General features: G+C 43.7%; 1 pseudogene; it reads right to left on the bottom strand.

The window, feature by feature from the left end:
* Positions 1–7,276: 7,276 nt before the first annotated feature.
* LOC103642564 (uncharacterized) lies at positions 7,277–8,408 on the bottom strand (annotated as a pseudogene).
* Between the last annotated feature and the right edge of the window lie 3,073 nt (positions 8,409–11,481).

Here is an 11,481-nt window from a genome sequence, read left to right as displayed (position 1 = left end):
GGATTAGGTCTGGCGACCCTATGCGCCTCATTACGTCCTCGTCGTTGGATCTAGATCCGGTGGCCGGTTGGTGTTAGCGGTTAAGAGTAGTGGGGGATCTAATCTTCCCCTTTGAATTTAGATTGTGCGGTTGGTGTTGGCCCGTACCCCTTCACAGCTGTAATTTTGCGTAAGAACCCCCGCGAATGATTGATATCAACCCGCGGTATTGAGGCAGTATAGATTGAGTCTGGGTCACTTTTGCGTCATTGCCCCTGGACTCTTGAGATATCTTGTGCGTAGTACATGAAACTGGTAAATGGAATAAAAGAATTATAGGAAATGATTTTCAGTGTTAAAATAATTCCAAAAGTTGTTTAATTCATAGAAAATTCATATTAAGTCTAAATTAATCTATTCCCGTTTCTATAATTTTGTAATATTATTGTTCATCACCTAGTGTCTTTGTTTTGACATGAAAACAGTAATAAATTTATTTCTTAATTAATCTTGTATCAAATACATAAAACCTCTAGAAATTCATAACTTAAAATCCATAACTCCAAAATTAGTGATTCATGTTCCTAGGATCTTATTTTAATGTGTAGATTATTATTATGTATTTTGTTTACATGTTTGGTGTGATGTTAACTTTCTCTATATACTATGCTTGTTTGTATTGTGGCGAGTAGAAGAGCAGTGGCTGAGGATCCCGGTGTTCAGCAGATAGAAGTTGCTGAGCAGGAGCTTATTGAAGGCAAGTTGTGCCCTTGACCACTTTTATTACCCAATAATATTCTTTAATATCACTTATTCATGCATAGGTTTAATTTTAATGGGACCTAATAGATCACCCTAGTCTGAATACCTTTTACCTTGTTTTCCCCTGAATCATTTGGGTAGTTTGCTATTGCTTTATATGGTTTTGGGTTAATATTTCATTATATTCATGTTCCAATTATTCTGTTATTTTATTTATGTTCATGTCAATATCATTATTTTTAATTGGAACATGGAGCTTAACTTGAGAAACACTTGCCACCACAAGGGTGGAATGGGACGCCCTTGGCTAACTAATTAGGAAAGTTAGTGGAAGACTACCTTACCCGAAAGGGGCAAGGGCAGTAGGGGAGAAGGCATGTAGGGAGGTTCTCGGGTTGATTTTGCTACGATGGTGGTCAGACGAGGGATTCCTACAATTGCTCTTTCCAAAAACTGTAGCCGGTTTTCGAAAGCTAGTGGAACTTTGTAAAGGCCTCGTAGTGTTGACCTGCCTCGCTTCCTTGGTAGAGGTGTATGGGAGTCACGATCCCTTGGCAGATGGGTAACATGACTTGTGGGTAAAGGGTACAACCTCTACAGAGTGTAAAACTAGTACACTAGCCGAGCTCACGATCATGAGCAGCTCAAGACTCTCGCACGATTAAACTATGAAACTAAATTCAATTTGTCATTTGTATTGCATGGGATTATTTATTAATTTTATTCTGTTCTTATTATGGTTTGGTATTCACTTACATTTAGTAATTGCTAATAAAATTTGACCAACTACTAAAAGCAATGCTCAGCTTTAACCCCTATAATTGATCAGCCGTACACATCACATGAACTCCCACCTTTGGTGAGTTCATGCACATTATTCCCCACAACTTGTCGAGCGATGAACATGTGTGAGCTCACCCTTGCTGTCTAACACCCCCCATAGGAGAAGAACAGGTGGTTCAAGAGGAGCCACACAAGGAGGAGTTCGACTTGATCTAGGTGGCGTCTCCCAGTTGACTTTATGGCGCCAAGGATGGACTTTAGTTCATTTTATATTTATCTTTTATTTTGTAAGACTTCCACAATGTAACAAGTACTCTGATGTTATTGTGACATTTATCTCTATACACTCTGTTATTATATGTGTTGTCTTCTTTGGCGCATATATGAGATGCACCCGACTTTGTCCCTTAAATCCAGGTGTGACAGAAGTGGTATCAGAGCAAATGTTGACTGTAGCAAGAAACCTAGATAGAAATGGACTAAACCCTTACCTACTTACCTTACTCTGATTCTTTCTATACTTATCTTGATCCTGTCTCACCTTTTGCTGTTCTACTCTGATTACTCTTATCTTTTCTACTCTAAGACAAGATGGATTTCACACCTTGGAATCCTACATTTATGATCTTTTTAAGAGATATGAAACCTAAGACGGAATTAAAACTATTTTCTCTATTTAAAAATGTTGACTGATTGTGCTGATGATAAATGTCTGATTTGCTTCTTCGGTTGATTGAAACATTATAGATGAGCATCTTAGTTTGTACCACCATAAGGTAATGTGTTAGCTTTAGTAGGTAAAACACTAATATACTTAGCTAATAAATCCCCCAAAGTAACTTGATTCGTAATTACTCGCCTTGTCTACAATTCTTTCTTTCTTACCATGTGTTTCTAACTCAGATGGTCAATACCAGGAAGAGAGGAGGAATTGACCTACCTGCCAACTCATTCAACCGGAGGGTACTTAGACAGCAACAACAACAAGCTGAGATGAATCCTCTGAATCCTCCACCAGCTAGGACTGATCCAGTGGTTACAGCCTAGATGTGGAAATGCAACAGATGGCAGATACTATGGCGGATATGCACACACAGATGCGGCAGGAGCGTTAGGAGATGCACCAAGAGCAAAGGGCGCAACAGCAGCAAGCACCACTGCCACCACCTCCACCACTAGTTCCACCCCGGGACAAGCACCGGGAGTTCATGAGCCACAAGCCACCGACGTTCGCCAGCTCTCCAGATCCTCTACACGCTGATGATTGACTGAAGTCTGTGGAGAAGATGTTGATCATTGCCCAATGCTCTAACCGGGAGAAGGTTCTCTATGCTTCTAGTAGTCTGACTGCTGATTGGTGGGATTCATATACTGCTGCCCACGATGCTGCTGATACTATCACATGGGTGGAGTTTGCTACTCAGTTTAGGAACTACCACATACCTACTGGACTGATGAAGATTAAGAAGAAAGAGTTTCTGTCGCTGAAGCATGGGAGCATGTCAGTCAGCGAGTACCACGACAGATTCATTCAACTCTCAAGATATGCACCAGATGAAGTGGCTGAGGATGAGAGGAACAAGAACACTTTATCGAATGACTTAATGGACCTCTGTAGTATGCTTTAGTGGCTCACACATTTCCGTCATTCCAGAGGCTGCTTGATAAGGCCCTAGCTATTGAACACAAGCGTGTTCAGCTGGGAGATTTGAAGAGGAAGGCGATATCCTAGGGTCAGGGAAGCAGCAACGTTCGTCCTCGCTACGTTCCACCCTAGGGTACACCAGTTTGCATTGGAGGAGGCCAGCGTCCAGCTCAGCACACACCTCAGGGGACTCCACCGACTCGTTAGGCTGCCCCCACTGGCACCCCAGCGAAATTCTCAGGACAGAGTGCTGGTACCACATGCTATAAGTGTGGTAAGACTGGTCATTATGCTAATGTTTGTCCATAGAGGAGTGCTACTACACCTGTGCAGAACAAGCAGCAGACTCCGGGATCTGGCAAGGGATTCTCTATTGCCAGGGTTAATCAAGTCAGCGCTGATGCTACTGCTGAAGGAGCTGACATCACACTTGGTATGTTTTATATTAATGTAATTCCTACAACAATATTATTTGATTCTGGTCCTACACATTCATTTATGTCTGCTCGATATGCCAACACAAATGAGTTACCACTACGAAATATGAAAACACTAATGATAGTAATTACACCTAAATGGCCTGTTGAGGCAAACTATATGACACATAGATTGACATTGATAATTATGGGAAGAGAATTCTGGGCTACCCCTATAATATTAGAGGAAAGAAGTATAGATCTGATCCTTGGTATGTCATGGTTAAGAAAGGCAAAGGCCATTATACAATGTGGTAGGGGTACTATAGAACTCACCAGCCCTAAAGGAGAAAGATTTCAAGTTGAAATTGCAGTAACTACCTCTACTAGACGTGCGACATTCTTAATAGATGAGAAGTTTGTTGGTGACAACATCCGTGTGGTTAGGGATTTTCCAGATGTCTTTCTAGAGGAGTTACTAGGGATGCCACCTGATCGAGAAGTTGAGTTTTTCATTGATCTTTTACCTGGGACTGCTCCTATTTCTAAATGGCCATACAGGATGTCCGTAGAAGAACTAAAAGAACTTAAGAAGCAGTTAACAGAGTTACAGGAGGCTAGATACATTCGTTCGAGTTCCTCACCTTGGGGAGCACTGGTTCTGTTTGTACAGAAGAAGGATGGATCGCAAAGGATGTGTGTGGATTATAGATCCCTTAATGATGTTACTGTGAAGAACAAGTATCTGTTACCCCACATTAAGGATTTATTTGATCAGATGAGAGGTGCTAGAGTATTCTCGAAGATTGATCTCCAATCGGGTTACCATCAAATGAAGATTAGGCCACCTGATATTCCCAAGACAGCTTTCTCAACCCGATATGGTTTATATGAATTCATGGTTATGTCATTTGGACTAACTAATGCACCAGCCTATTTTTTGAATCTGATGAATAAGGTGTTCATGGAGTATCTAGACAGATTCATCATGGTATTCATCGACGATATTCTTATCTATTCCAAGAGTGATAGTGATCATGAGGAACATCTGAAATTGGTGCTACAAAAGCTACGGGATAATCAACTCTATGCCAAGTATAGCGAATGCGAGTTCTGGATTGACGAGGTGCCATTCCTTGGACATATCATTTCTAATGGTGGGATATGAATGGATCCTGCTAAAGTTAAGGAGATAACGGTGTGGAGCATACCCACTACAGTTACTAAAGTCCGGAGTTTCTTGGGACTTGCAGGCTACTACCGGCAATTTATTGAAGGGTTTTCTAAGATTGCTAAGCCTATGACCTCACTTCTGGAGAAGGGAAGAGAGTTTAAGTGGGACGAGAAGTGCCAAGATAGCTTTGATCAATTAAAGATGAGATTGATGTCACCCCCAGTGTTGGTTATGCCAGATCAACAGAAGGGATTTGACATTTATTGTGATGCATGTGGCCAAGGCTTGGGATGTGTGCTCATGCAAGAAGGACACATGATTGCCTACGCGTCTCATAAGTTGTGGAAACATGAGTTGAACTACCCCACTCATGACTTAGAACTGGCAGCCATAGTGCATGCGCTCAAGATATGAAGACATTATATTATGGGAACCAAGTGCCAAGTGCACACCGAAGAGTTTGAAGTACATATTCACTCAGAAGGATCTCAACCTTAGGCAACGTCGATGGTTGGAGCTTATTAAGGACTATGACTTGGAGATTCACTATCACCCGGGCAAGGCAAATCTAGATGTAGATGCCTTGAGTCGAAAGGAGCATGTCCATTCAGCTATTGTTGCCCAGCTACCCAATGAGATTTTTGAGGATTTCAGGAGACTCAACCTAGAAATAGTTGCACATACTGAAGGAGTCACTATTGATGTGGAACCTACCTTGGAGCAAGAAATCCGTAGGTCAGATTGGTAATGCGAAAATACAAGAGATCAAGGATCTTATTACTGAAGGTAGAGGTCCAGAATTCACGGAGGATGAGCAAGGCACAGTATGGTTCAAGGACATGATATGTGTTCCTAAGATTGATAACCTTCGTGAGACTATATTAAAGGAAGCCCATGATTCTGATTACTCTATTCATCCTGGTAGCACTAAGATGTATTAGAATTTGAAGCAGAAGTACTGGTGGTATGGGCTAAAGAGAGATGTGGCTGCACATGTGGCTATGTGTGATGTGTGCCAAAGAGTCAAGGCCGAACACCAAAGACCAGCTGGACTACTGCACCCATTAAAGATTCCCAAATGGAAGTGGGAAGAAATTGGTATGGATTTCATTACTGGGTTGCCTCGCACCTTGAAGGGATATGATTCCATATGGGTGATTGTGGATAGACTGACCAAAGTGGCACACTTCATTCCAGTCAAGACTACTTATTAAGGATCTCAATTGGCAGAGTTATATATGGCTCGGATTGTGTGTCTACACGATGTACCGAAGAAGATCGTTTCGGATAGAGGTTCACAGTTTACCTCTAGGTTTTGGAAAAGCTTTCATGAAAATCTAGATACGAAGTTGAATTTCAGTTCGGCCTATCATCCTCAGACTGATGGCCAGACTGAAAGGACTAATCAAGTATTGGAAGATATGTTGAGAGCTTGTGCCCTTTAGCATGGAGGCAGTTGGGATAAAAGTCTACCATATGCTGAGTTCTCATATAATAATAGTTACCAGGCCAGTCTGAAGATGTCACCATTTGAAGCTTTATATGGAAGGAAGTGCAGAACTCCTCTATATTGGGATCAAACTGGAGAAAGACAGTTCTTTGGGCCTGAACTTATTCAAGAGGCAGAGGAACAAGACCATATAAGTCGGGAGAACTTGAGGGTAGCTTAGACCAGGTAAAAGAGCTATGCTGATAATAGAAGAAGACCACTGGAGTTTGAGGAAGGTGATCATGTGTACCTCAAGGTGTCACCACTTCATGGAATGAGGAGATTTAAAGTCAAAGGCAAGTTATCCCCTCACTTTATTGGACCATTCAGAATCTTTAGGCGAGTTGGGGAGATGGCATACCAACTAGAGCTACCTGATAATCTATCTGATGTACATGATGTATTCCACGTGTCTCAACTTAAGAAGTGTCTCCATGTTCCTGAGGAACAGTTACCAATGGAAGAGCTCAATGTTTAGGGTGATCTGACTTACACTGAATATCCTATCAAGATTCTTGACACTTTGACTCGAGTTACAAGAAATAAAGTTATAAAGATGTGCAAAGTGCAATGGAGTCACCATGGAGAAGATGAAGCTACTTGGGAGAGAGAAGAAGAGCTTCGCATAGATTTTCCCCATCATTTCTCTAGTCCTTCCTAAATCTCGAGGACGAGATTCTTGTTAAGGGGGGTAGGATTTGTAATACCCAGTTTGTAATAAAATCTAAAAGGAGAAATTATATTCCTTTATATATGTGTGTGTGTTATCTCTATTTATCATTACATGTGAACACCTCACTTCTCTACTACTAATTATAAGCCTACTATAGGCGTGCACACCCTCGGTGTTCTGCCTCCAGCTTATCCCTCCCCGCATCCTGCCCGCCCGCGACCGCACCTTCAACGGCGGAATCCAGGCGCACCCCCGGTGCACATTCTGCCTCCAGCTCATCCCTCCTGCATCCCGCCCGCGGCCGCATCTCCCCTTCCATCGGCGCCCCATCCACCCTTCCATCGGCGTCTCCAGCTCATCTCTCCCGTATCTCCCACATAACCTTCCATTGACACAGATATGGAATCCCCCGCCCCAAATCTCCCCTTCCATCGGCGCCCCATCCACCCTTCCATTGGCGTCTGCATCTCCCCTTCCATCCCACGCAGACGCACCCGCGCTCGGCCAACCGGCCACCGGCCATGGCCCTAGCCTCGTTCCCTTCCCGGATCCCGCTCTCAGTCGCTAGCCACATCCCCTGTCTCCCTCTTTGCCCAAGCATAGCCCCACACAGCGAAGTTGGCGGCGGCGACACGAACTCGTTCATGGGTTTCCCGGCGTTGTCGAGCACCGTGGTGAAGATGGTGACCCCGCGCTCCCTCATCCGGGCCGCGAAGTTGGCGGCGCCGCCGGAGACGTCGAGGCCGGTCCGTATCTTGCCGGCGGCGAGGCGCAGGACGTCGTCGACGAGGAACTCGTGGTCGTGGCGCGGCCTCACCCAGCGGCGGCCGTCGACGCCCATGTTTGACGCCGGGAGCGCGGCGCGCGGGCCCCGGGAGAGGCAGCGGCGGTGTGGCAGCGGCTCGCAGGCCTTGGAAACGAGGCGGTGTGCGAGCGTGGCGTCGTGCTGGCAGGCGGCGTGGGGCGCGTAGGTGGCGAACGCGGCGAGGAGCGAGCGTGGAGGGGGAGCGGAAGCAGGCGTGCGCGACGGAGGCCGGCATGTGGGTGTGCCCCGTGCGCGCGTCGCGCCCAAGCAAAAGCGCGTGCGGGGAGAGGAAGAGGAGCAGCTCCGGGGGCAGGGTGGTGCTGGTGCCGTCGCCCGCCGACGCGCGGTGCGGGACGAGGCGGGTCGCGTCCAGCTCACGCGCGATGGCGGCCACCTGCGCGGAGATGGCGGCGGCGGCAGAGGAGTAGAGGTTGGAGGTGGCGGCGGGGACGGGGACGCGGTGCGCGCGGGGGGAGAGGAAGGCCAGCAGCGCGAGGAGGTTGGTGGAGAGGAGGGAGAGCTATTCACTACTCTTGAGTCCATGGAGTTCGACAGAGCACACGTTATTCAAGCATTCTTTGCCAGTGATAGGAATAAGGAGCTAGCAACAAACTACCTTCTTGAGCATGCTGGTGAGGAAGATTAAGCCGGTGTAGTTTTTATACGGTGAGAACTTTGCCATCCTCTGGTTGGTTATCTTTCTGAACATATATGGCAAGTGGCTCACATGTGGGGTGATTTCCTTTTTTCTGCAATTTCTTGCACGACGCTCGACATCGGATGTTGGGTGTGTGCTCACATCGCATCAGAGAGGGACGATCTGCATAGCGATTGTTGGTCGAGTGAATCGTGCGGCGGGGTCAGGTGATAAGCTATTCTAAATCGTGGTTCATTTGGTTGATTTACAGGGAGTCCTGCTTATTACATAACATGTATAACTCTTTCACTGGTGGAGCAGTGGGCCACCGAGAAGTCCATGGAGAGCTGCAAGCTCATCTTCACCCGAGAAAAACAGTATGCTAAGGAATACGATGCCCAGGTCAGATGCCCTTCACCCGCTCTACACATGTTGCTCTCAAATTCGTATCGCTCGCCGGGTGTGTGACGATCTCAGTGCGCGCACATTTGATTGGGGTAGGGTTGGAATCGAGATGCCCACGATCAAGGTGTGATCGGCAACAGTAGCTTCCCCACCGTCCTCAATTGCGTCGTCAACAGTCAACACGCCTGAGGTGCGCATATTTACTTGTGGTATTTATTTGTTCCACTATTTACCTGCAGATGCAAGATATGGTTGCAACATCAAATATAACTGATTGTTCAATTTTTTATTCATTATTGTAGACTCAGAGACCTTGGACGAGATTGTATCTTCTGTGAGACAAATATTAAGTATTGATGATGAAAAAAGAAGCAGTTCAACTCTTGGTAAGATCAACCGACTTTAGCCTCAGAATGGTCCTATGATTTAGTAGGCATACAAAGCATTTAACTTCAAAATATTGTGAAGGTCCACTATGATATTTATTAGATGCACACTATTGATGAAAATAACTATTTTCGTTATACTTTCAGAGCTTAAGCTATCATCCGTGTGACCATGTCTTTGCATCACCATGGGTGATGGTATAAATGGTTTTTAGTCATCATTCTACCAACTAAAAGATGATTTGTATTTGCTTGCACTAGCCAACTTGATTTATTCTGTGTAGTACGAAGATGATGAAGGTGACAGAGTGTTGTTGACAATATATGTCGATGTAGCCGCTTTTAGTGGTGCAGCAGTGATCGTTTACTTGAAACGATATCAACTGCGATTTCCAAAATCAGAGGATTTTTTTGAGGAGCGTGATTTGTGGCATATGAAACAAGCATTGCCATTAGCCAACACATTCTGAAGCTTTGCCTTCATTTGCTGTCATTTGCAAGCTAGGAGCTAAAGAAAGTATAGTACATGTTCTCATACCAATCGCCCTCATTGATTAACAACACATGGTTATACATATGTTATTGGTGCACTATTTTTTCCGTTGCAACGCACGGGCATTCACCTATATTCTTAGATGTGCTTGATTAATCTGCACATTCATTCTATCATTTTTTCAGCTTTAAGATTGGAAGCTAATATCAAGTGTCTGTGTACACAATTTTGCTAGGAATCGGATCCTGTTTAATATATAAGTTACTGGCCAATGATTATGGATCTTGCTGGTAGAATGATCTGATCCGCGCGTCTGTATTTTGTAAAGTTCTTACGATGATTTTTATTTTGTGTATCTGATGCCACATTATGGGTAAATCTGGAGATCTATTTTATAAAAAGTAGTAATATGGTCTGGTGCTGCTGGGTAAATCTGGAGATCTATTTTGTAAAAAGTAGTAATCTGAACACCTTTTTGGACTGTCTTATAAGTGGCTTCTATATTTCACTGCACATTTCAGCAAATGGAACCAGCGAAACAGATAAAGGTCATGAAAGGATTCTAGAAACGATCAACACAGTTGGACATGACGGTAATAACATTGACACTGCTGATTTTTGTTTATGTTACTTGAAAGTTTAAAGATCTCTTGTGTCATATAATTTATGCTATGATGATTTGGTGGTTTTTTTAGACTGAGATTTTCAACTGTTGTTGACATGAGTGCCTTAATACCTATCAAAGCTTTCGTGCTTTTGCTATAAACAGATGTTGCAAATATGTTGTTTGATCATGTTATTGGATGTTGCTTCCACCAAATACTCTCTTTGCAAAACACTGCTTTAGCCTAATTAAGGGCTTCAAATATTTGATCTTTTGGATTCAACCTAGGTGCTTTGTGAAGCTAACATTGATTATATGAGTTTGAAGCTAAGCCAATTGTTAGATCTCATGTAATTCATGCTTTGAATTTTATCAGTCTTTTTAGGTGCCAGTGTCTTTTATCCTATAATAAAAACAAAAAGGGTGTATTCGTCATGAAAACAGGCTTTAATGAACTCTGTAGCTTTCATTCAAATAGATTAGTTCTCCTTCGAGCCGGGACTCTCCCGTGCCACCAAACCTCGATGGGATGTCGTGCCCATAGCGGCGGAACGGTCGCTCCCTTCTTGAGTGGTGAGTCAGTAGCAGTACTATGTATTTTATCAATATACTGTGCCAGTGCTATATTGAATAACAAATAACAAACAATGAAGATATTGTCGGTGTCCATGGCTTCCTTGCTTCTGTTGTCTGCCACTTGCTTTCGATCTGTTCAGGCTCATATTTTGTTCGTTTTGAAAGGTTTCATACGTTCACTCTAGCTGGCGTTTTTTTAAAAAATAAATATATATTTTCCTTCTGCAATCGTTGCACACTTTCTGCCATGTTCACAGCATTTCTGGACCCCTCCAGAATTTGATTAATGCCATCAACCCCCTATTATTTTGCCTCAACCCTCTGCACCTACTGCTTCACTTTGCAGACTATAGGAGGAAACAAAAGATGAGGTAGGCTTCTGTTCGGTGGAATTGACTATAGTTTTGTTTTAGCGAACACTAAGTAGAAACTAATCTTTAGCATGCTTAATAGATACGTTCTATTTTTTGAATTATATGGTTTTTTTGTCATATAGTCGGAACATGATCTCATATGGATATTTATTCCTTTTTCTGGTTCAACTGCAGCTCATTGGGTGGATAAAAACAAGCTCCATAGAATCAGAAAATGTAAGCAAAGCCCTTTGTGAAACTATTGGCAAACTGTCAATCCACAAGGTATGCCATACCTGAT

The sequence above is a fragment of the Zea mays genome, chromosome 10 (genome assembly GCF_902167145.1).
Source record: "Zea mays cultivar B73 chromosome 10, Zm-B73-REFERENCE-NAM-5.0, whole genome shotgun sequence".
Taxonomy (NCBI): Eukaryota; Viridiplantae; Streptophyta; class Magnoliopsida; order Poales; family Poaceae; genus Zea; species Zea mays.
The sequence above is the reverse complement of the archived record's forward strand: the minus strand, read 5'-3'. Positions and strand labels throughout refer to the sequence as shown.